The sequence below is a fragment of the Parasteatoda tepidariorum genome, chromosome 5 (assembly GCF_982258835.1).
Source record: "Parasteatoda tepidariorum strain Cologne lab strain chromosome 5, Ptep-v5.0, whole genome shotgun sequence".
Lineage (NCBI taxonomy): Eukaryota > Metazoa > Arthropoda > Arachnida > Araneae > Theridiidae > Parasteatoda > Parasteatoda tepidariorum.
In genome coordinates, this window is record NC_141759.1 from 35,307,417 (window position 1) to 35,333,927 (window position 26,511).

Below are 26,511 nucleotides of genomic sequence, written 5' to 3' on the forward strand. Positions count from 1 at the left end.
AAAATTATAATATTATTCCTAACTAATCACTGAATAAAAGAAAAACATCACCGTCCGGAATTTGTAAGGGCAAAATCCCAATTTATCTACTAGATTTAAAATGAAGAATAATTTAGAACAGGAAACAAAAAAAAAAAAATTTATTAGTTTTACTCTTGACAAATCAAGTTATTTTTCTTTATTTGTACTACTTTATTGAACAACGTATTTATTAAGTTTTTAAAGTACTACCTGTATTTAATTTAAACATAAAATTAAATGAACCCGATTAAAATGCGTGTATTAAGCCACAAATTATTTTATTTACAACTAAGGCAAAACTACAATTTATATCTTCAGTTTCTTTTATCCTTATTTGGTTACTTTTAATTCATTAGTCTAGTTTAAACATCAAATAATAATTTAGGGATAATTTCTATAGATAAATCTTCAATGTCAACAAAATCAGACTTCAAAAAAATATTTTTTGTCTAAATAATTTTTTTTTTTTTAAATCAAACGATTTAACGCAATAATTTTCTATAAAAAATTTTAAGTTGTTTAAATCATGTTATCTTTAAAAATAAGTGGTGCAGTTTTAATCCCACCGAACCTTACTGGATATTTAACTTTGTATGAGCATGAAATCTTACGACTGAGTTATTGACCCAGTAATCTTAAGTTTTTGCATATAAATATAAATCGTATATTTATCAGCGTGCTTGACATCTATAAACTCATCTATAATCAGGTTCAACTTGTAATTTTGACTCGTGTTGACAAATACCTGAATGATTACAATTCCTTGTGACTTTAATTCTATTTTAATTTCAAGTATCCACTCACCTTTGTTTATTTATTTTACTAAATCTTCACGGGGTACGCTATTTTGAGTATTTGCATTCCCCAAAGTTCAAATATTCTAACGTATCCCAAGTGAATTACTGAGTATAACTGAATTATTGACCCAGTAATCTTAAGTTTTCGCAGATAGATATAAATAGTAATTTTATCAGCGTGCTTGACTTCTATAAACTCATCTGTAATCAAGGTTCAACTTGTAATTTTGATTCGTGTTGACAAATACCTGAATGATTACAATTCCTTGTGACTTTAATTCTATTTTAATTTCAAGTATCCACTCACCTTTGTTTATTTATTTCACTAAATCTTCACGGGGTACGCTACTTGGAATATTTGCATTCCCCAAAGTTCAAATATTCTAACGTATCCCAAGTGAACTACTGAGTATAACTGAATTATTGACCCAGTAATCTTAGGTTTTCGCAGATAGATATAAATAGTACATTATCAGCGTGCTTGACTTCTTTAAACTCATCTATAATCAAGGTTCAACTTGTACTTTTGATTCGTATTGACAAATACCTGAATGATTACAATTCCTTGTGACTTTAATTCTATTTTAATTTCAAGTATCCACTCACCTTTGTTTATTTATTTTACTAAATCTTCACGGGGTACGCTATTTTGAGTATTTGCATTCCCCAAAGTTCAAATATTCTAACGTATCCTAAGTGAATTATCTGCGTGTTCTATTTTTTTTTTTTTTAAATTGTACGACTGATGTTTTATATTGCTGTTTAAATAAAAGGTGATACTTTGAGAATTGGCTGCTCCTGTTTGTTAGATAAGACGATTCGTAGGAAGGTCGTTCTTTGTCAATTTAAGTGGGAAGACATATTTGAGAACGAAGGAGAAACAAAGGTCTTAAAATATTTGTTCACTTTGGAAGAAAAATTTTGCAATATGAATTGATCAGAACTTTCGTTATCTTTTATGAAATTTTAAAATGGGGTTGAAGATCAAATTGGATTATTGTTACTATGTGTTATTTTTAAATCAAAATAATGCTTTTTTGAACTAGTTTTCAAAAATTTCTACGCATTAAACAGTTATTATATTTATTAAACGAAGAATCAAAGATGTTAAAAATTTTCTAAAACTTGGAAGCATTTTTCTAAGAAGCGTGACTTTCGAGACATGTAAATACGCATTGAAAAACAACTTAAATTTAACAATTACTTATTTTTCCAGTGCAGCCAAAAAAATTACTCAAATGTTAAATAAAGGAAATGAATTAATATTTGAATGACGTAATAGCTTAATTAATTGAAATATCACATATTTGAAGTTTCTATGCATAAAGTATTCATAATACTAGGAGGAACTGCCCCCTGTTCGATTCGCTCACCAACACCCGCAGTTGCTTCTCATTCCCTTCTCAATGCGATGTAAAATCTTCCCTAACATTTGCTGCTAAAAGAAAGATTGTTTGCATAGAATTAGTACAGAGATGCTCCGGACAACAAATATGTATTTTAAAGTGGTAGTTTATCTATTGTGATTCTTGGTTTAATAAATTCAATTTATTAGGTTTTTATCCACCACTATTTTTAAATAATCCGCAGACTTACATAATTTGCCACTTTTGTTGTTGTTAGGTCGTCTTATACCATTTGAAAAATTAACACAATTAAACCGCTACTTGCAAATTTTTGTTTGTGGTAGTTTACCGTTTTTTAAATGATTATGGCTCGTCCGGAGCAGTTGGCATCTCTGTAATAGTATAGTAATGTTTCCATATTTTTGTCTAACCCCTGTGTAACGATAACCTTATATCTTATAACAGTTCGGATTGGAAACTGTTTTTATACCTCTTTGATCTTTATATTTTTAAAATTTTCGATATAAAATTTCAAAAGATCTAGCAACATCTAAACTTTCTCTTATTTTTTATTTATTTTTCCTACACTTGACATCAAATCAAGAACAAGCTTATAAATTGAAAAGCGCGAGTGAGATACATTTTCCAAAGACCACGAAGAAACAATTATTATTTATGGAGGAAAAGAACTGCAAAAATTGATATCGAACAAATTAGAATTTAAAAAAAAAAAGAAAGAAAAAAGAAACTTGTTACGTCATTAATTCAAAATGGTCTTATCAGCACGTCAAATTTCAACTCTGTAGTTGCATTTCAAAGGATCGATCAGCATGTTTTTCTTTCTTTTTTTTCCGTTTTTACTACTTGTTTAATAGTTAATAGTTCTCGAACTAATGATAGAATTGTAGTTTTGTTAAAAAAAAGTGAGAGAAATATCGCCAAAAAAAGCACTTTAAATTACAATAACTTTCGAGCGAATTGGTATTTCATAAAAAAAAATATATAAAAACAATTTCTAATTGTTGTCACAAAACATTATTATAATGCTCCAGTGTGTTTCAATTTAGATTACATCCATTGAATTACCTTTTTAATTCTAGGGATACTGAGAAAAAAATGTTTTATTTCATATTCGTAGAATTAAGGTTATAAAATATGTCATTCACCGTGTAGCTCTGATAACAAACCACAATTTTGATATATTAGCATAGCCTTATCATTTTTTTAAAAAAAATCTTATTATTTGAACAAAAAAAGAGAGTTATTTTATTAGAAATTAATCCTGGTATTTCAAGAAAAATGTATTTATTTTGCCCCTATGCGAGAGTGTTTCTGAAAAGCTATTAATTTCTTCCGTTTGATAAGCAGTATCCTTATTACCTTCTGCAACAGCTGATGAAAAGAAATTCCCCAACATTAAATTCCTTTTCGTGTCATCGAAATAGGACTATTTTATGTGTGTGCATACCTACTAATTGTTACAAACCCTTCAATTCCAAGATCTCTCCCTTTTGAATTGGTATTGCAAGGGGGTGGGGGAGCTTAAGTAATGCATGTCAGCAGTTTTCCCGAAACAGCGATACAGTAGATAGAATTTATTTCTGATCTGAGAATTTGGAAATGGAAAATAAAACATTTCTAATGGCAAAAAACGTATTTGAAATCTTTTCGACTGCGTCTAACTTTTCGACTACATCTACGTTTCGACTACGAATCTATCCTAGTTATTATTATAATCCTGTCTTTTCGTGAAAATGATTTTTGCAAAATGCACGTTAATAAAAATATTGATCATTTCAGACAAGCTAGAACAGTGGTTACCAACTGGCGGCCCGCGAAGCCTTTTTTTTGTGTCCCGCGAACTAAAATATATTAATTTTTCATTTTTCTCACACTCACAATTTTCACAATTTTCGTAAAAAATCTGTAAGGCTTAAAATACTTTTCTTTCGTTTAAAAAAAACCCTAATTTCTTCGTTTCTGTGAAATTTAACATACCAACGGCGCAAAAAAATTTATTTCTAAGGTTTGCATACAAGGAAATATTCATTCAAATACAAAAATAATCGTGTATGTCGCCTTTTTTTATTTTGGTTTTTTGTATTTCGTGAATATAATTTAGCATGTGCGTATTTCAACTTTATTTTTACTATAATAAATTGCAAATTGATTAATGCAATACAAAACAGGTTTTTTAATTTTAGATATTATGTTTAACTCATTACATATGTTTGTAAATCATAAAAGTTCTTTTACCGTGTCGGTTAATGCTAAACTCGGATTCCATGCTATGTAATGAAATGCATTTTTGTTTCTTACTTTTCGAACTAAATGGAATACCAGCTGAGCATATTAAATAACCTGATCTAGAAAATCTGTTTGCTAAATAACAACCCCAATTGGCATCTGAATAAGCTATCAGAGGAGAATTAATAGGATTTGATAAGCTAAGTTTATGCTCTTCAGTATTTATTACTTAATTTATTAAATCTGCAACTACAACTTCGTGCTGTTAATTACTACAATGAATTTAATAAAATGGTTATAGCATGAAATGCTTGTTTAGGAATCAAAAAGTGGAAAAAACTTAAAAAGCGTGTCTAAAAAAAAGAACACATAGCTCAAAATTTGCCTTTTAGGCAAAGAACCGTAGTCGTAGTTCATTTACGTCGCACTAGAGCTGCACAATGAGCTATTGGCGACGGTCTGGGAAACATCCCTGAGGATGATCCGAAGACATGCCATCACAATTTTGATCCTCTGCAGAGGGGATGGCATCCCCGTATCGGTAGCCCGACGACCTGCGCGCGAAGTCAACCACTTTACGGTAGAACAGTAGAACGATTCCGCTCACCCTCGGTCCCAACGCAGACTGATCCAAGTGGTCACCCACCCGCACACTGACTGCAGCCAGTGATGCTTGACTTCGGTGATCTGCTGGGAACCGTGTCTTAACGATCACTCCACTGCGAAGGCAAAGAGCATAGCATGTCTGCAGAAATAGACGCAGCTCAAAATGCACGTTAAAGAAACATGACACAACACAAAATGTCTTCTCTCAATGTTTAATAAAACCATTTTTTTTTTTTTTAATTTCAACGTTACTTAATTTTAAAAAACTGCACACTAAATCAGCATTTTTTTAAAAAAATCACCCCAGTGATTTTTATTTACTATAAATCTCTTTCAAAATACTCTTTCAAAATAAGTCGCTTCATCATTACAAAACACGAAAGCAATTGCTTTGTCCATATTTTTTTTAAATGTCTATATTCATTTTTCAAGCATGCATATCAAATACTTTTTTAACCCATTATCATATTTCCAAAAAATTAAAGGTGGTATCAAAAATTATTTCCTAGGGAGCATTTATTTAAAAACTGTATACTGTAACTGTATTCACTGTTATATAATAGTAACTTAAACCTTTATATTTGGGGAGGACGTACAGTGCGCAAAAAAATTAACAGACTACCCTGAACAATTTTCGATCTAATGATCGGATCTCCATGTTTTAGGACTCTATCTTATTAGTTCAAGAGGTGACCTTAAATATGCTATTCAATTAGTGCAGACAGTATTTTAAGTTACAAAATCAGACACAAAATTGTACTTTCTTTGAATAAACATAATCTTTTTTTTTTTGACAAATTTGGATTTCTGACCCCAAAATATAGGGGATAATCGCAATCTGGGAAAAAAGGTCCCAAATAGTTTGTTTAGAAGATCGGTCTAAAATTTGGACTCCATAATGTAAATTTTACTTTTTGTGTATTACACCATATCTCGAGAACTCTTTAAGATGATTGGAAACTTTTTGCACACAATTATTAAATTTGTTTATCCAATTATTATTCCATCCAAAATTTAACTTTTAGTAAATATAGATTATGTTTTTATTATTCTATTTAATTATAGTCGAGAAGCTTTTGAATACAATATTTTACACAAATTTAAATAAGGCAATTTTAAATGATAAAATGCAAAATTTGGGTGAAAAATTCAATTTCTCAGGAACTATACGACCGATTGGTCGTATAGTTCCTGAGAAATTGAATTTTTACGTTTTTGTGTCTGATTCCCGTAACTTAAAATGCCGTCAGAAGTAATTAAATAGCATATTTTAGATCACCCCACGAACTATCAAGATTGAGTTATAGAATATGAATTTCCGATAATAAAATCAAGAATTATTCAGGGTGGTCCGTTTTTTATCTCGCGAACTGTACGTGGCATTTATACTACATACAGTGGTCACAGCGTTTTATTAAAAAAATGAAAAATGTTAACTCTAACGGTATTTTAATGGCTCAAGAAATTATATAAAATTCTAAAACTGAAAACTGTGGTATATTAAAATTTAAATGCTGTCAAAAGCGTAAGTATTTTGTGAGCTTTAAATTAAATTCAAACTTCCGGTTTGCTTATTTATAGTAAATTGGCTACCAATTTTAAGTTTTTTACAGGAAGCTGCTATCGCTCTCTATGATACTTATTACAGATGCCCTTGAACTTTAACCCTTTCGCGCCGACTGTCACAAATCATCATCATCCTCATCGAAATATAACTGGGCGCCTGGGGCCGTTAGCGGCCTTTTTCCCATTCATCTTGTATTTAATCTTTAAAGTGGTTCTTTCTGGTAGTTGGAATAAAAGGAAATCAAATATTTTGTATTTTAGTTAAAATTATGTCACTACAAAAATGAGCTGCAAGACTGTCACAAATACGTGCCAGCATAAAACCATATCAACCAGGGTAAAAAGATAAAACTGGTAATCAAAGTAATTCTTTAGCAATTTATTTGTGGGCGGAGTTATAATTGTTTGATTTATTCAATTTACCATTACTTTGTTCAAAATAAAACTATTTAGTTATACTTTGAACTAACATTGATTATAGATAAACTTATCGCCTTAAGGAAGAAAAGGAGAGAACTTTGTCCTGTGGAACCCGTGGAAACGACCATGTCCATAGAAACTGTAAAGACAGTACAAACAGTAACGCTTACGGAGTCTGCAGTAACAGTTCCTTCCTGTGAGCCAAAACTGGAAAATACTCAAATCGAGCTCACGGCAGACAAGCGCGTAGAAAAGGAGCCTGATATCCCTGCTTCTTCTTCCAAAAGACAGAAAAAGAAAAGGAAGAAAAGCCATAGCACCGGCAATACCCATGAGCCTTCAACAACTTGCCCTGAAACTAACTACTTCAGAGACAACTCACTCTAACCCTGAATCGACGGAGCCATCTCCACCGGCCAAGCCCACTTTCCTCCCGAGAAAACTTAAGTTTCTCGTGCGGGGACTTAATGTAGACCACCGTACCGATGATCTTCGGAGAGATAGTGACGAAAGTGGTCGACAACCCATCAAAATTGAGCAACTGAGAAAGAGGTGTGGTGACAGATACAAGCCCCTCCCCCTTTTTCTAGTGATACTGCAAGATTCCCCAGAACATCGGGACTTTATTAACACAAAGTTTCTTCTATCTCATCCTGTCCAAATAGAGAAATTTCATGGAGGGCGTTACGCCATACGTTACAAATGTCAGAAATTTGGACACACTCAAAAATCATGTTCAAATGAGCCAGCATGCATGAAATGCGCAGGAGCGCATTTCACTTACCAATGTATGAAGCCTCTCTCCCTTCCTGCCAGGTGCATAAACTGCCAAGGCGATCACTCGGCCTGCTTTAAGGGCTGTGGTGCTAGGCCGAAAAGACACCAGCGCACCTTCACGAGGAAACCTCAAGATGCCCCCAGCAATGTAGCTAGATTCCTGAACATTCTCAAAGAACTCCAGGAACTGTTACCGAGTGTTACTGAATGACGAGAAAATAGTCGCTCTACTCATCTCCTTGCTCCCAACCCAAAAGATGTAGATATGGAGCCCCACCATCATGCCTGATACATCTCACATGATTCCTTTCTTCATTTTTACCTCATTTCAGGTTCTATTCCGAGCCTACATCACATCTTTCCTATGTATGTTCCCGTCATGGGATATTTCAAGATGAATGGGAAAAGGGCCATTTAGGCCTCAGATGCCCAGTTGGCATCTCTGCCAAATAGGATGATCCTTGACTTGGGGGTATGCCATTCGTTAGATTAATCTAACATCATCGTTAGTAAGCCGCTAACGCCTTCCTCCTCCCTAGCCTAAAGCCATTAGTCTCAGTTGCCCAAGGGCCAGTAACCAGACGAAGAAGAGAGGTGCCCGCATTCGCGGGCAGGAACTTATATCCAGTTCAAACTTATATCCAGTTCAGTCCAGTCCGATACGTCATGCTAAACCTTTTAAAAAACTAGCTAAATCTGTCAAATTTGCAAATTTAATTTGTAGTTACTTATAGTTTAGCCAGACGGGCAAGCCACGCAAAATTAGCGTGACATTCAACGCGTTGAAGACTAGTTATTGCTAAACGTTCCAAAGAAATTAATTTTACATTTTTAGTGGTTCGTAGTTTCTGAATCAGTGTTGCCACTGGAGAAGTTTAAATCAAGTGGGTATATTCTTACTACCACTTGATGTAGATCGCGTTATGATCAATAGTAGATCATTTTACGTGGTAATACATGAATAGAAATCAGGAAAGCTCTTAACATAACAGCCAACTTGCCGCAGATAATTTTCCGACATGGTTGAAAGGCGACAATTGAATTACAACTGTAAGCAGAAATAATTTTTTTTATTTTCCAGAAACTAAACACATCAGTGTTTGATTATCATGTTTATATATATATATATATATATATATATATATATATATATATATATATATATATATATATATATATATATATATATATTCGTTTACGTTGTTAGTTAACGTTAGCTGTGCATTTCAAACAACCTTTGCTTAAAGATAATGAGCAATAAAAAAAAGCAAAGCCTGCCCTTGATTTGAGTTTTTTATATTTTTAGTGATTGCAAAAATTTAAAACTGGATACAACCTGATATACACATTTTTAAGAGCTTTTGAAAAAACAAAGCTACCTCTTTTGGACTATATTCAGATCGTTGATAAATGCATTGAACTTTTGTATTTTATAATTACAGGAGTCTCCACTCTTCAATCCACGCAATTGTTTATCATTGTTTTTTCCCATTAACATGAATATTTTCCACAAAAATAATACAGTTATTGTAGCTTACGTAAGAACATTTTTTTTTACATGTCATTCATATCAAATGAACGATTACCTGGAAAATAAGCACCTGGAAAAAAAAGTGTAACGTGAAGATTAAGATCGTGTGACGCAATTCTAAGAAAGGGGAAGAAATCTTACTCATTACGAGACTCACAACAATTCTAACAGGAAAAAGTTTTTATTGCTATTCATGAAGTGTTTTTACTCTTAAAAGTTTCACTATAAATTTTAACATTCACGACTGGCAATACATAATCTCTCTCTTTTGCTACTTTGATTGGCATCTACTTGAGTGCGATCTTATGAAATAAGGAAATAAAGATTTTGTGAGAGAAATTTTTTTTAACAGCAATGGATGAATAGCCAATATTTAAAACTAAAAAGAATATTAATTTAGCATAAAACACCAAACTAACCCACAGGTTGAGCCCATACTAGTTCAAACAATACTCAATCAGTGATAATTACGGAATACTCGTCACCGGGATGGCCTGGTCGGTAGGGCGCTGGGCCCGTGTCCGATAGTTCGTGGGTTCGAACTCAAAATCGGGTCGACTGTTCAACGACGGTTACAAAATTAAGCTGCAAGGAAAATTACGAAAAGCATTCAAACTTGCAATAACTTTCGAAAAATTTGGAATTTTGAAACAAAAACATGCACATCAAATTTTAACTCCGTATTTGTTTTTCAGCTGGCAACACTTCGACGAAATATAGTATTTCCCCCTACAAATTTAATAGTTAATAATTTTCGAACTAATTGTCAAATCTTAATATTTTTTTATTCCATCGTACCCATCCCCATACTTTTTTACATACTTTTCTAATTTTAATTTTCTAAATCTTATTGATTTACTGCAACGTAAAGTATAAATAGTATTAAAAAAATTCGCAAAAAGCACTAAAAATTACAACTTTCAAAAGAATTATAATTTCGAAGATAACTCAGTGTTGAGTTCATAAATATAGTTGGTTCAGCATACCAAGTTTCAATTCCGTAGTTGCTTTCCTGCTGTCTATAGTTCGACCCGCATGAAGTTTTTCCTGTGAGTTAAACTGTTTACAATTCTAATAATTCTCGAATTAATTATCGAATGTAAATATTTTTATTTCATTAAATCCCCTGTATACTTTCTACACACCTGAGTGATTTCACATTTTTAAGTTTTATAGCAACAAAACAAATTGTAACGTTAAGTTGCAGACCCAAAACAGTAGCGGCGTCGTGGGCCCATTCGATTTTCTAATAAAGAGATATTAATATAGAGATACCGTCATGTGGGGCTACTTTGTGCAGTGGGGGTAACTTTGTGCAAATTCGAATTTGGCACTTTTCAAGTGTTGATATTCAGTATTACGTTTTTTTCAAGTTAAAAATGTGTGGAATTTGAAGATAGAAGTCTCCTCTATTACTGCAAACATTTTTTCGAATTTTAAAACAATCTCAGAGTGTGTTTTGTTTATCCAATGTCAACAACTTTCCGAGAAGGTCGGACGTCGAAAAGTGTGCGTGGAAACTTTAGCTGTGAAATGCAAAGACGTTGATAAAACAATTGTTGTAAGTGCAATTTTTTAAATTTATATATTAATCAACAATTATATCATGTTAGCGTTAAAAAAAATTTGAAAATTAATAACAAATAAACGGAAAATGAAAAAAAATGCACTGTGGGGCTACTTTGTGCAAAGTTTCATTCGTTTTTTTTTTTGTTGAATTTTTCGACAGAAAAATTGTCAGACGTTATAAAAAAAAATACCTAGAACGAGAAACTACCGTAATTACACTTTAGAAAAGCTGCAACAATGTTTGCAAGCAGTTGTTGGTGGTATGTCGATTGCAGAAGTTTCTCGGAAGTACAAAATCCACAGAAATACTATCTCTAATAAAATTCACAAGAAACACGTGAAACGAGCTGGTAAACTATTATTTTTCTTCTACAAAGATTTTTCTAATGAATTAATCAAACGATTTAACACATAAAAATATATTTTATAGGACATCAGGTGATTTTGACAGAAACTGAAGAGCAAGTTCTGTCATGTTCCTTCGAGCATGTTATGTTCAAATTTATCAATATTATAAATGTTAATGAATATGCAATAATTATTATTTTTGAAATTTCATCCATTTCAGTGTTCAAAAATGTATATGGTTTCCTTTTGTTTAAACTCAAATGTTTTGAAATAAACATTATTTTTAAGAAAAAAATTCTTTATAAAAAATGGTTTTTTAACGCTGAAAATTATTTTCAAACTAACATCTTTACATATCTTGATGTTTTTGTTATTACAAATGTCAACAATTAACTTTTTTAACAATTTTATATCAATATTTTACTAAAAATATAATTATTAAACTGTATTCCTATCACAGCACAAAGTAGCCCCACTTGGAGGCTACTTTGTGCAAGGTATGTTTTGACTTATTATTTATAAATATTACATACAAATAATGCCAATATTGATCAAATTCACTCGTCTGAGTCCAGTTATGATTATAATATCGATAAATTTTACCAAAATTTGAATTAACATAGTTTTTTTACATGTCAAAGTTCAAAAACTGCGAAATCCTGCGCAAAGTAGCCCCTCATGACGGTATAATATAATATAGAGATATTAATAAACCATGATTTATGATCACTATATTAAAAATGAAGCTTTTAAGATAGACAAATGAAAACAGATACAATTGAAATATTCTTATATTTTGTTTCAAAAGTAATTTTTATCACAACATTGTTTAAGAAATTTATATGCCATCAAAAACAATTAATAAGATGAACAAAGCTTAGACAATAGCATAATTGCATAACTAAAACAATGGAGACAAAATTCCTACCAACTTGTTTCTGCATCAATCATTTAGAAATTAAGAGTTCTCTACAAATAAAAGTTTCAGTACAGAAGCCAGTCACTCAAAAACTTCTTTATTACTTAACAAATGCAAACAAAAGTTTATTTTCTCATTTAATTCTACGAAATGTTATTCTCTGCAACAAATATGATTTCATGTCGACATTTTCTCTTTTCGCATATTTAGTTTTCCTAAATGTTAAACATTTGACGGTTGTTTTCTGTAGTTCTGTTGTTTTTTTACGAGTTGTTTTTATTTCTTTTTGCAAAATTGTCGTTGAAAAAAAATCAGGGAGGAAAAAAACACTTTCAAAATTCGTTTCAAAACACGCATTCTGACAGTTAATGCTCACACGAAGAGAAGGATAAATGCTATAATAATTAACATTAAATGGGAAAATTTAAAAGTAATTATCTATGGTTAAACACATTTCGAAATTGCACGAATGTTTGAAATATTCTCGAGATATGGAGAAATACGTAAAAAGTAAAATTAACATTACGGAGTCCCAACTTTCGATCTCATTACTGACGAAATTATTCGGAACAAATTTTCCAGATTTAGGTTACATCTACATTTTGGGGGTGTTAGAAATCCTAATCCGTCTATAACAGGTATGTTTATTTAGAGAAAATACATTTTTGTGTGCGTTTAGCTTAAAACATCGTTTGCTCAAACTAATAAACATATTTGAATAAACTTACAAACCATTAAGATCGTTTATTTTAAGAGCTTTAATTTTGTAAAAATTAAAGCTAATTGAAGAAAGTTAAAACTTTAACAAATTCTACTAATTAGAGACATTTAAGTACTAAAAAATTAAGCGCGTTCTTTCATTTTCTATGCATAACTTATGATAAATCTACGAAATTTGTATCAATTTGCTCAATTTTGCTCATTTTATTTTATTGTAGTAAAAGATGCAGGGCTCTCTGACTCTCGGAGCTGCGAGCCTGGCAACACTTTATCCAAAAATGGTACAACCCACAAGAAAAGTATAACTATTCGCTACTAAACAATCCTCAATTTTTAACTGGCATTATTCTTTAAGCAACAAAAGTGCCTATTCGACAAGTATACGCGGTCTAAGTTGATAGTTGCTAATGTGTTCGCTGACTAAAATTTGCTGCAACTCAAAGGGTTAAAAGACTAACGTGTATCACTACACTCTATTTATGTTACCACTAAATCACAGAAAGAGGATGATTTTATGGAATACCTAATTAAAGTGTTTTTTGATTATATGGTAATCCGTTAAAAAGGCCAAGAAATTGTTTCATTTCTGTAATTACACAAGTAATTTGCAAACTACTTAGATTATCTGTATTTAACCCACTTTGCTCTCGTTAAAGTGAAAATACGATCCTTCCTGGAACAACAGTAACGTATCTGTAAGCTTAAATTAACAAAAAGCTATTTATTTTTCGCCATCCAAAAAAATAAAGCCTCCTACAATTAACACATTAGTTTATTAAATTAATCATCGATCATTTTAAAAACTATAATATAAAGAATCGACTAGTTTAAATTATAATATCATTCAGGGAAATTAACGTAATATCATTTATATGTTTCTTTTTCCTGTCAATTAATAAAATCAAATGATAGACAAATTAATTGATGAAGACAGAGAAAGAAACTTTTAAGCTTTAACATTACGTGAACGTATGCCTGTTTTAGGCAGAGGGGGTGCGATTGTTCTTGTTTTCCAGTGGCGCCATCTACGGCCTAGAATTCCACTTCTGGCTCACCATTCGTCACACAGTTTATAGGGCGGACCCATTCATACATCCATTCATTCATCCACAGATCGTAATTTTGACCTGAATCAGAGAACGATCGATCTCCAATCCATTACCCCCAGAAGTTTTGATTTGTTATGAGAACATGGAGGACTTTTGCGACTCGACAGATTTAACGTGCATCAGTCACTTTACTACACGGGGAGTCTTCGGATGGCAGGGTTCGAACCCACGGACATGAGCCCAGCGCCCTACCGACCAGGCTATCCCGTCATTATATATATACACACATAACGGAAAAACAAGTTTTTCATTATGGGTATGTCAGTAATCACTCGAATTTCTAATATTTTATGTTGATCATAATTAAAGTCATAAACCAGGTTATTAGAAATTAAACCATAGAATGAAAATCATAATAAGAAAAAAGAACAAAAGAATAAATTTATAAACAAAAAAGTGTTTTATTTACAGTCGATGGTGCAGTTAAGCTAATGATTCCTTACCGGCGAATGTACTAATTAGATTTTTTTAATCGCTTGTAAACAGAAAATTAAGTTTACATACTTTATCTTATATTATTTTGGTGTTGTTATGATTGTTTATTTACACCGGTTACCATTTGTATTGGTTTTCATTTTCAGCTTCGCACGCTTCCTTTTATTCATGACATTTAGAAATATGGCGATTTTATTCCGAACACGAAAGTGGCTAGTTGTGTTTAGGGTGTTAAAAAAATAACACATATAGCTGCCAATTAGTACGATCATTGGTAGAGATTTTACTCAGTGGTAATAAAACAGTAATTAGCCCTAATTTTACCAACACCGAATTAATTTTATTCCGCGATGCAAGCACAGGGCCACAATACGAATATTAGCTTTTATTTGCATTTGAATTAAATAGTTATTTACTATTTTAGACTACATTATTTTCAGAAAAATCACTGGACTTGATATAGTAATTAATTCGAAATGAATATAAATTTTATCGGCCTTTTTTTTCTCACCTTAATTAAAGCTGAAGGGCATCTGAAATAAAAAGAAAGATAGAAAATGATAGGAGCGTGCTATAAAAAGTTAAAATTGGTAGCCAATTTACTACAAATTAACAAACAGGAAGTTTTAATTTCATTTAAAGCTCACAAAGTACTTACGCTTTTGACAGCATTTAAATTTTAATATAGCTCTGTTTTCAGTTTAAGAATTCTATGTAGCTTCTTAAAACCTTAAATTACTGTGAAAGTTAAAATAATTTATTTAATAGGACATTACGACCACTGCATGTAGTATAAAAGACAGTAGGCAAGATAAAAAATGGACCAACCGGAATAATTTTTGATTTTATGATCGTATCTTCATATTCTAAAACTCAATCTCAATAGTATCTAAAATATGCTATTTAATTAGTTCAGACGATATTTTAAGTTACGAAATCGGAGGAACTGTTCGACCGATTTCACCCAAATTTTGTATTTTGCCATTTAAAATTACCTTATTTAAACTTGTGTAAAATATTGTATACCTTACAATTCAAAAGTTTTTTGACCGTAATTAAATAAAATAATAAAACTATAATATGTTTACCAAAAGTTATATTATGAATCGAATAATAATTGGATAAGCACATTTCATAATTGTGTGCAAAAATTTTCCAATTCTCTTAAAGAGTCCTCGAGATATGGTGAAATACTCAAAAAGTAAAATTTACGTTATGAAGTCCAAATTTGAAATCGCTCTTCTGACCAAACTATTTTGGGACCACATTTCTCAGATTGCGATCATCCTTTTTAGGTTATGTTTATTCAGAGAAGGTACGTTTTTGTGTCTGATTTTGTAACTTAAAATACTGTCTGCACTAATTAATTAGCATATTTGAGGTCACCCTCTTGAACTAATAAGATAGAGTCCTAAAACATGTAGATCCGATCACTAGGATCGAAAATTTTTCTGTCTTCTTCCTTCCCCAAATATAAAGGTTTAAGTTGCTATTATATAACAGTGAATACGAATGTATACAGTTTTTAAATAAATGCTCCTTTAGAAATAATTTTCTTACCACCTTTAATATTTTTGAACACACGTTGACTTTCATTGTCAATTCAGTTCAATAATAGAAAACTAATAAAAATCTTTTCGCTTTATTAAAACTAAAGTTACTTTTAAATGCGAGTTTTTCGCCATTGGTTGAATAGAAAATCGACAGCAACGTTCATGCCATTTATTCTCTGGGTGCCATAATATATCTTCCCTGTCCTGCGTTGAATCAGACATTTGTCGATGATTTTTTAATTTCCAGAAGTCTAATATTTAATTACCCTTAATTCCATTTTTCATTTATGCATTTTGAACAAATAATCAAGATATTTTTTTTCTGATATATTTTTTAACGCTAAATTAAATAGTAGTAATCCAGAGACGATGGATGGGACTAATAGTTTAGAAATTATAAGATTTTCATGTACACGAAGTACAAATTTGTAAGTATACCTAATTATGTATGTGTTATTGCTAACTAAATAAGTGGGATATTGTTTTCTTGATATTATTTTAATTTTGGATCGAATGAGACTATCAACGAGTCAATAGGACGAATAGTTTAAAAGTTACAAGCCGTTTCAGGCGTAGAAAGATCTATATTTGTCATGGTTCACACTTTTTACTTTGATATCTAGGGACTATCTGAACATGTAAGGTACATTTTCCGATAAAAAAATGTCTTACAGATATGAATGACATATGATTCGAATTTATATGAATAGTTTTGAAGTTACAAGATTTTCTTCATAATAAATGCCATTCAAAGGTTTTTTTGTTTCAAAGGTTTCATTTTGCATATATATAAAAAAATCCTTTAAACTTTTAAAATATATGCCTTTTTGATTTGTTTTTGGTCTTATTCGATTAAATGAAAAAAAATACATATGAAACGATAACACGCTTGTCTGCATAGCAATTTAAATAAGTGCAAGTACAAAATTGTACTTTTTGTATACAAAACGCTTAAAATGTTTAAACTATTATTCCGATAGTCTCGGGATTGCTCTCATGCTCTATTTGCTTTATTTAGCGGGGTAAATAACATGAGAAAATTTACCTTACATGAAAATTGAAAGCATTGCTTTATAAAACTGAAGTGCCACGAATATCTTTTTTTTTTTATCTTGTGAAAAAAAATTTTAATCGAGTCTTTTAATGTTTATGAGTTTTTTGAATATTACATAGTAAGAAAATTTTAATCATAAAGCATCTTTTATGGTAATATCATGTTACTATTCATAAAGCACCTTTTATGAAATGTAGCATCTTCACTTGAATTCCATAAATAACTATCATTGTGGTATACTGATTTTTTTTCTTTTACTATCATTTTGAGGTTTCAAAAAAAAAAAAAGCAAATGCTACAGTTTGATTATTCCCAGCATTTTCAATCGGATAATGCAATGCAGTATGCCCTAAGTATAAAAAATATACGAAGACACAGGATATGTATAGATAATCTTCAAAAAGTTAGCATCGGAGTTCCCCCCCCCCCTTCGTCATTTGAACGGTACCCATGACAAAAACACTCGGAAATGTCGTGTAATGCTATAACTCAAATCCCTAAAAATCCCTTGCGCATCCGAAAAATTCCCCAAGTTTCACTCTCCCACTAAAGGAAGAATTAATCAACTATGTCTCTCAAAACCGAGGTAAATCAGTTTTCCATTTGAGACCCTTTATCGTCGTTGGCATCATAAAGATATGGCGAGTAATGATCTACGGGAACAGGTGCGGTTTTTCAATAGAGCTCCTCCGCCCACTCCATCAATCATTCAGGTAGGGGAGAAACTTTTAGGCGAGACCTTTAAGACAGCGCTCCTGAATATCAATTTTAATTGTATGTATAAGTCGTGTTAAAAGAATTACTGTTTATTCATAAAAACTGTTTTACCTTACGAACTATACTTGTTCTAATAACTCGTGTATAGTCTCATTTCCGTAAAAGCATACATAGTAATTAGTACGTAGTAATTAATTTTTCGTTAAAGAATACATAGGAAAAAATGTCTTACTTGCTTAAATAGCACTATCAGTTGCGTAAACAGGTACAAGTACAAATTTGTACTTTTTATACATAAGCTCATTTTGACTTCTAAACTATAATTCCGATTGTCTCTTGATGCTCATCTGTCTGTCTTAATTCTCCCACTAAAAAAAAAGGGGGAAGCGTACAAAAGAAAGTAGGGGGGAGTTATCGAGTATCTTTTGTAATAATATAACAAAGCTTTCTATGAAAAAAATTCTTACTTTTTTTCCCCAAAAGGAAACCAAAAAAAAAAAAAAAAAAAAAAAATTAAAAGTACAAATTTAAAAAGTAACAAAGTACAAGTAAACTTTACTTTCGTTACAAGTAATGGAGGTAAAAGTAATGCCACGTATGACTGTAATGGGCTTTTTTATACCGCTGACGATGGTTTTTAAAGTAACAAACATAACAGATATTAAAATGGTTAACATTCAATTTATATAATGGCATGAGGAGTACAATTAATAAGCAATTTTCAGTGCTTAAAGTAAATAAAATTAGCTTCGTTTCGTGTCTCTGAATTCGGTGCTTTCATTAAAGTCCATGTTGTGCGAAACAGTTTCTAGTTCGTTTCATTATTTAAAGTAGCATTATAAAAAAATTGATAAAAATAAGTTTTTCAATACAACGATAAAATGATGAATACAAAAGTATAAGCAAATTTCAGTAATTGATATAATTAGAAATATCTTTCATTTTGTAAAACATCATTCAGTGCTTTAATCAAAATGATTACTATGTGATATACTCTGTATTTCCATTTGTTCACGTTCAAAACCACGCTTCTCATTGTTTTCATTTAGTGAGGCATTAAGTATACCAGCTCTTCAAAGAGATAATAAAACAATGCTTAATTTTAACGCTGTGACGACGAGCACAGTTAAAAAGCTGCATTCTGAACTTGATACAGGTGAAATTATATTTCATTTGTATAATTGAATTCAGTGATTTCTTCAGAACCATAATTATGTGAAGCCGTTTCTGATTCTCTTTCCTCGTTTCCAAAGCCAGGTTTCTTATATCGATCAGTTATTTTAAACTTAAGAATTTCATAAATCAATACGATTGTAGAAATGCTATATCCAACGCCCAATAACATAAACGTCCCTTGCAGATCCATCAAACCAAGAGCCCTAATTTCTTCTTTATCAAGCGCAGTATCTGCAGTATTATGTAAACGAAAATTGAACACGAAATGATCTAACTCTTTCTCATAAATACCGTGTTCCACCAATCTGGTTAAAATGTTGTCAGACTTCTTCTGATGTGGAAAGCTTTTAGATAAAAGCGCGCAAAGATTTGCCATATAAATATAATCTTTAGAAATGACCATCTCGGCTTGGGCAGTATCAAAAAGTTTACTATGAACGACAGAACTTGTGACTGCATAGTCATTTTTGAGATAAAATACAAAAGTATCTTTGGTTAGAGGCAGAATCCAGTTATTTTCTTGAATGATGTCTGCTAGCTGATTATATGTGTTGAGAGGACTTTGCTTCATATTTTCCAAAAACACCATCGTTACTGAATCCACCATCACCTCATGTTTTCCAATTTTAACAGCCTCTAGTAACTTGTCATCTGTATCAAGAGATGGTGGTCGTCTGGGCATCATCATGACTCCGAGAATTATAGCCATATATGCTAATGTGAGAAACAGGGAATTTATATTCCAAAATATGCATAGCAGTTCTTGCGAATATGTTTTCTCGGTTTTTACTACAGGCTCCTGCAGTAGTAATTCCCCAACTCTGCTAAAACAATGATCAGCAAACGAGTATTTTTTTCCATGTATCCAAAAGGAAACAAAAGCAACGATAATAATAGAGATTAGAATCGTTAACCACAAATTCGTGTCAAATATCTTAATTATCGTGTCATTTTTTATTACTGGATCTGGCAACTTCGTGATGAAGCGAATGTACTCCGTTCTATAGGTAACCGTCGTGTAAGAGAAAAGATCACTCCAATAGTTTTGAAGCATTCCTGCCATTGCAACATCAGTTTCGTTCTTCCGTACCATGCCTGGACAACCTGTTCACGAACCATCTTCCAATATGACGCCTAAACCATCATCATTTGGGATGAAATAATCAAATTCCACTCCTAAATTCTGGGCTATAGCTTGAACCACGGGGCCTTCAATACCCCCGAACCCTGGTTTTGGACCTGGATATCTAACACTTGTTTCTACTACAAGTTGTATCTCATGAAGGCACATTCTGTATCTTGTTCCATTTCCTGGAAATGTGATTATCTTTTTTAATGGTGTATGCATGATGTTTGATATTCAATTGAGAAAACTAAACTTTCCGTTTTCTAGACAAGTTTTTCCGAAATGAATTGAAAGCGTAACTTAGAATGTTTCAAATAGGAATTTCTTAAGCATAAAAGTCCAGAGCATCATCAGAATAACCTAGCATCTGCACCGTTTTAAAAGTTGGACGAAACATAGCTGTATTTACGTATACAAATTATCGTGTTTTTCTTCTTCTTTTGTTTGCAGTAAAGTAAATCGGTTGTGAGATTTTAATAGCTGTTATTTCTTTTGTTTGAGTTTCAACACCTTTTTTCAAGCAAGAAAATTTCATTATGACGAATTGGATTGCCATTCTTATATTAACATATAAATTGTGAGTTTATTCGAAATGAAAAATATTTTACAGATGAATAACGATATCTTTGTTTACTTTAAAACACGCATAGTGAGCTATATGAAAAATCAATGTTAAAATACGCCGTGTCTATACCCAAGCAGCACGCAACATTCGATAACATAGCAAATTTCAGAAAATCTAACGTTTACATTGTTTTGGATTGTTAGCATATTCAAAGACGCTAGTATTCTATGAATTTAGTTACGTTTGTTTAAAACTCAGTCTTGCATATGCATAATAATTGTGTAGTGGTTTAATGCTAGATAACATAAAGTTTCTTTTATATTTTATGCTACCGAATTGTGTGTTATTAGAAATCTTTTTTTAGAAATTGAATGAGGATCTGGGAGGTAGTAAAAAAATTTTAAGGACATATTTTTTCTAATTTTTTTTATTGTCCATCAGATATTATTAATCAGTACTTAATATACACAGAATGACTTGTTTAAATTATCATTCAGTCTTGTATCTTTTTAACAATACTGAATCAAATACTGGGTTCTGCTACAATATTCATTTCTTCTTTTTTACTCTAAGTCAGGGTTTCTTAAACTTTTGGTTAGGGGACCCCATTATATTTACGAAACTTTTTGTGAATTCCATAAGAAATGCGGCAGTTTCTTCACTTGTATTGAAGCATAATATTGCAGTTCTTGATTTTAAAACATAGAACAATGTGAAAATTTTAATATATATATATATATATATATATATATATATATATATATTATATATATATATATATATATATATATATATATATATATATATATATATATATATATATATATATATATATATATATATATACACCCTTGTGCAAATTAATTGAAACAAACTCAATAAATTCAGAAAACTAAGAGAAAATGCTATTTTATTGAAATTTATACAAACTCAAAAATTTTTAGTACATAATATGATCTCCACGACACATTATTAATATTTGGACACGATTCGGCATGGATTCCACTAATTTTTTACAGTCATTTATAATATTTGTGTCCTTGTACCACACATGAATTAACGCCGTGATTAGCTTCTCCATAGTTGTACAGTCCATATTTAATAGGGGATTCTTGCATATGGCCCAGAGATTCTCAATTGGGTTGATATCCGGAGAGTTCCCTGGCCATTCCAATGTCTCAATTTGATTCTCAGACATGAATTTCTTGACAATTTTGGACGTATGGCAAGGAGCTAAATCCTGTTGAAAAATCCCTGTTCCATCAGGGTATCGTTTCTTCAACTCTGGGACAACTTTTTTACCCAGAATAGTAATGTACTGCTCAGAACGCATCATACCGTCAATAGGCTGCAAAGGTCCAACCCCATTGTAACCGAAACAACCCCAAAACATCTTCTTTAAAACACACGGAAGAAAAAGTTTGTTTCAATTAATTTGCACAAGGGTGGATATATATATATGTGGAATAAAGGGGGTGAACAGAGGGTTTCAAAAAATAAAGAAGACGTGCTAAACTTAATAAAATGTTGTATTAACAAAAATAAGTAAACAAGCTACAATTTCCACTGTCATCCTTCTCGTGCCAGTTATTCCAACTATATGGTGCAAAAGTAAAGGAACAAAAGAACGTAGGTGTATTGTCCTTGGTATCATCACGTGATAGGATGAATGCTTCGTAGATCGGATCTGTATTCCACACACACACACACACACACACACATATATATATATATATATATATATATATATATATATATATATGTATATATATATATATATATATATATATATATATATATATATATATATATATATATATATATATATATATATATATATATATATATATATATATATATATAACAAAATAAATCAATACAAGAAAACACGAAGAAAGTTAAGAAAAATAATAAGTTTCATTTATTGCGCATTAGCTGCAAGTAAACAGAACTCATTAGATGAGTTCAAAATGAAGATAAAACAAAGGGTAAATTATAGACATATGAAAAAAGGGGGGGAGAATAATAATGAAAAAAATAACAAACAACTGATTTAAAAAATAAAAAAAAGGATGAAATTTTTTAAAAGAACCGGAAAATAAAAGATATAATCTTTTCATCAGCTCACACGACTATATCCGCAAAAAAGAGTGTTTTCTGATATTGCATCAATATAGCCAAAGCAAAATATATTATTACAATAGTGTCAAGAGCACTAAAAAAAATTTTTTTTACAAAAATTATAACAAATAAAATGGAACACAATAAGTAAAAATAACATGTAAAAACAGAAAATAAAATAAAATTAAAAAAAACAGTATAAAACAAAATCAATAAAGCGAATCAAGAAATCAATAAAGCATGTACGGGAAATTTTTCAAGAATGATTTAAAAATGTTTTCGGAACAAGATTGCCAGATTACAAAATATGAAAACAAAAGGGCAAATTGAGTGTAACTAGAGGAATTTAAAGTGCCGTTCTTACTGCATTGCTGAAGTGATTTGTTGTGCATTGATTTGTTAGTTTCCAAGGATGGGCTCGAAATGGATGTGCGCAAGGTAATATTATACTAGATAATTTAAAAAGTTAAACATAAATAATTTTAGAAAATAAATATTTATTTAAGAAAAAATATAAAATAGAAAAAATAAACATAAATTGCCTGTTTTGCAAATAATTTTAGTCATAGATTTGCACATGGAAAAATTGTATAAATTAATAAAGGAAATTTTTTAGTAAAGAATTTTTTTTGGTAACGAATTTTTACCACGGATTTCCCCGAAATGGATTTGCACATGGGAAAATTATATATTAGCAAAGAAAATGTTTAGTAAATATATCCACAAAAATATACGATTAATTCATATATATATATATATATATATATATATATATATATATATATATATATATATATATATATATATATATATATATATATATATATATATATATATATATATATATATATATATATATATATATATATATATATATATATATATATATAGTTCAACAAACCGTTCATATGAAATGAGCGAGAAACGAGATGGAACTTTCTGATTGGTTAGAACTCGGATAAAACTTAAATTGAAGACGATTTATCCGGAACCATGCGTTTATTCTGTTTCTAGTTACGATTATAAAACTTGCTTCGATAAAAATTAAGTAATTTAAAATCAACGGTAATTAAAGTTAAAAAAAAATAAGCTTTGTACTACAAAGTTAACGGAGGAATGGCACTAATTCGGTTAGGAGAAAAGTAAAAAATCGTCTAGTACTACAATTTTTGAGGCCAATGATGCTTAGTTAATTATTCATTTTATTAGAAAAAGAATGTACAAAATTAGTATTTATGTTTCAAAAATTGTCTGCACAATGCATAAATGTTTTTTTTTTTTTTGCCAGGAAAATGTGAATTTTGATGAGGAGCTAAATAAAATTGACTGCCTAGTGTAAGGGAATAGAAAACAGAAGATTTTTCTTATATTGGATAAGATGATTGTAGATGTAGACACTTGATCCATAAGAGCAATTGACTTTTTGTTTAAGAGTCACTTTGTTTTCAATGTAATGTACAGTAAATCAAGCTCTATGTTCTTCTTGTTTCTTCAGTTTATGCTCTATGAGCTGAAAAAGGTGCTTCTAAAAGCACTATAGAAAACCTAAATATTCTACTATCTAGAGGGAACACATAAAGATTATATGTATAAGAAAACATATACAATAAAATATCTTTTTTTTCTGTAATTTAGTTGTCTTATTCAGTAATGCATTCTCACATTTTATGTTAAAAGTCTTAACCCTTTGCAGTTGTATCATAGCTTTCAGGCACCAATTCTTTTTGAAAGGATGCTGACTGCTGCGCTTCGAGAATACATTTTATAAAGTGATAAATAATTAAAAACTAAGACTTGCATATTTTTGCTGGCATGAAAGTTACATATTTTCAATAATTATCATTGACTTAATGTGATTTTTAGAGTTGTGTTACACATGCATATAACGTTAAATAAAAGTAAGCTAAAAATTACCAAAGATGCTGTTATGTTTTTTTTTTTTTTTACAATTAAATTGCGTTCAGTTTATTTGTAAATTACAATTAAACGAATGAATGATTAAAACAGGGAAAACCTGACATTATCAGGGAATTTTATTTTAGCTCCAAAAATCAGGGAATAGTCAGGACAATTTTTTTCACAAAGTCCTGGAGAATTTCTTCTTTATATCTGGATAATAGCCAGTCTTAAAATAGTCAGTAACAATAGTTAGTTATTGGGAATCGAGTTAAACAATTCTAAATCTATTACAATTATTTGTTGCTAAAATTTTATATTTTAATCAAATTGAAATGTTCCTATCCTCATTTAATGATATTTTTTTTTTTACACCACAGACTATCTAATATTTGTAATTACCTGGTTTTAGTTGGTTGTTATTACCTGATTTTAGTTGTAATTTACCTGTAAAAGTCAGGGCATTTTATCTGAAATTGAGTGGGTACCCTGCTGAAAAGACGTTATGTTCTAGCCTTTCACCAATATCTAAAAATATATTTTTGAAAACCTTTTATAAATAAAGTAATGAATAGAAAAGTTACCAACCAAATAAAATGGAATGTAGAAGAATTAAAGTTATGTTCCTAAGAACTAGGGTGGAAAAGGTTAAGTATGATTTACGTACTAATGAAGTCTCTTTAATTACTATTAGAATAACTAAATAAAATGAAAAATTATGTAAACTGTTAATAAAAAATTTGTTTCATTACAAAAAGTAAAAAATCCTTAAAGTTTTGTCTGTCAAAGCTTTCGATCTCTAACGAGTATTATCTTGCAATTATATTCAGCATATCGTTAAATACAGATGAATTACTAAGCTTTCACTTTTTTATCAACTATCACTGTTTAGTTTTAAATTTAAAAAAAGGAAAAGAACGAACAAACCATTGATGAAATTTAAAAGAAATTAATGCTGATAAATTATTTCTATTACGCATGCTAAAAATATTTTTCCTTTCATCTTATTAATGATAGGCATTAAAAGATTTAGTGAATAGTCGGAAAAAGATTATTTTAGTTCAAATGTGATTTAAATGACATTCAAGCAAAAAGAATAAATAATGATAGTATGATTGAAATATATTCACTTAAATGATGCTAATTATGAATGTAAAATGATTGAAATTCACACAAATTCAAGTTAAAAGGACCCAATCAAGTGATACATGCAATCAATCAAACACGATTGAAAATCACTCAAGTTTGAGTGAAATTTTTTCACTCAAACTTGAGTGATTTCCATATCACTCTTTCACTTGAGTGATTTTCACTCAAGATGAGAAGGCTCCTTTTTTCTAGATGAAAGAGTGATATTTTTTCACTCAAACTTGAGTGATTTCCATATCACTCTTTCACTTGAGTGATTTTCACTCAAGATGAGAAGGCTCCTTTTTTCTAGATGAAAGAGTGATATTTTTTCACTCAAACTTGAGTGATTTCCATATCACTCTTTCACTCGAGTGATTTTCACTCAAGATAAGAAGGCTCCTTTTTTCTAGATAAAAGAGTGATATTTTTTCACTCAAACTTGAGTGATTTCCATATCACTCTTTCACTCGAGTGATTTTCACTCAAGATGAGAAGGCTCCTTTTTTCTAGATGAAAGAGTGATATTTTTTCACTCAAACTTGAGTGATTTCCATATCACTCTTTCACTCGAGTGATTTTCACTCAAGATGAGAAGGCTCCTTTTTTCTAGATGAAAGAGTGATATTTTTTCACTCAAACTTGAGTGATTTCCATATCACTCTTTCACTTGAGTGATTTTCACTCAAGATGAGAAGGCTCCTTTTTTCTAGATGAAAGAGTGATATTTTTTCACTCAAACTTGAGTGATTTCCATATCACTC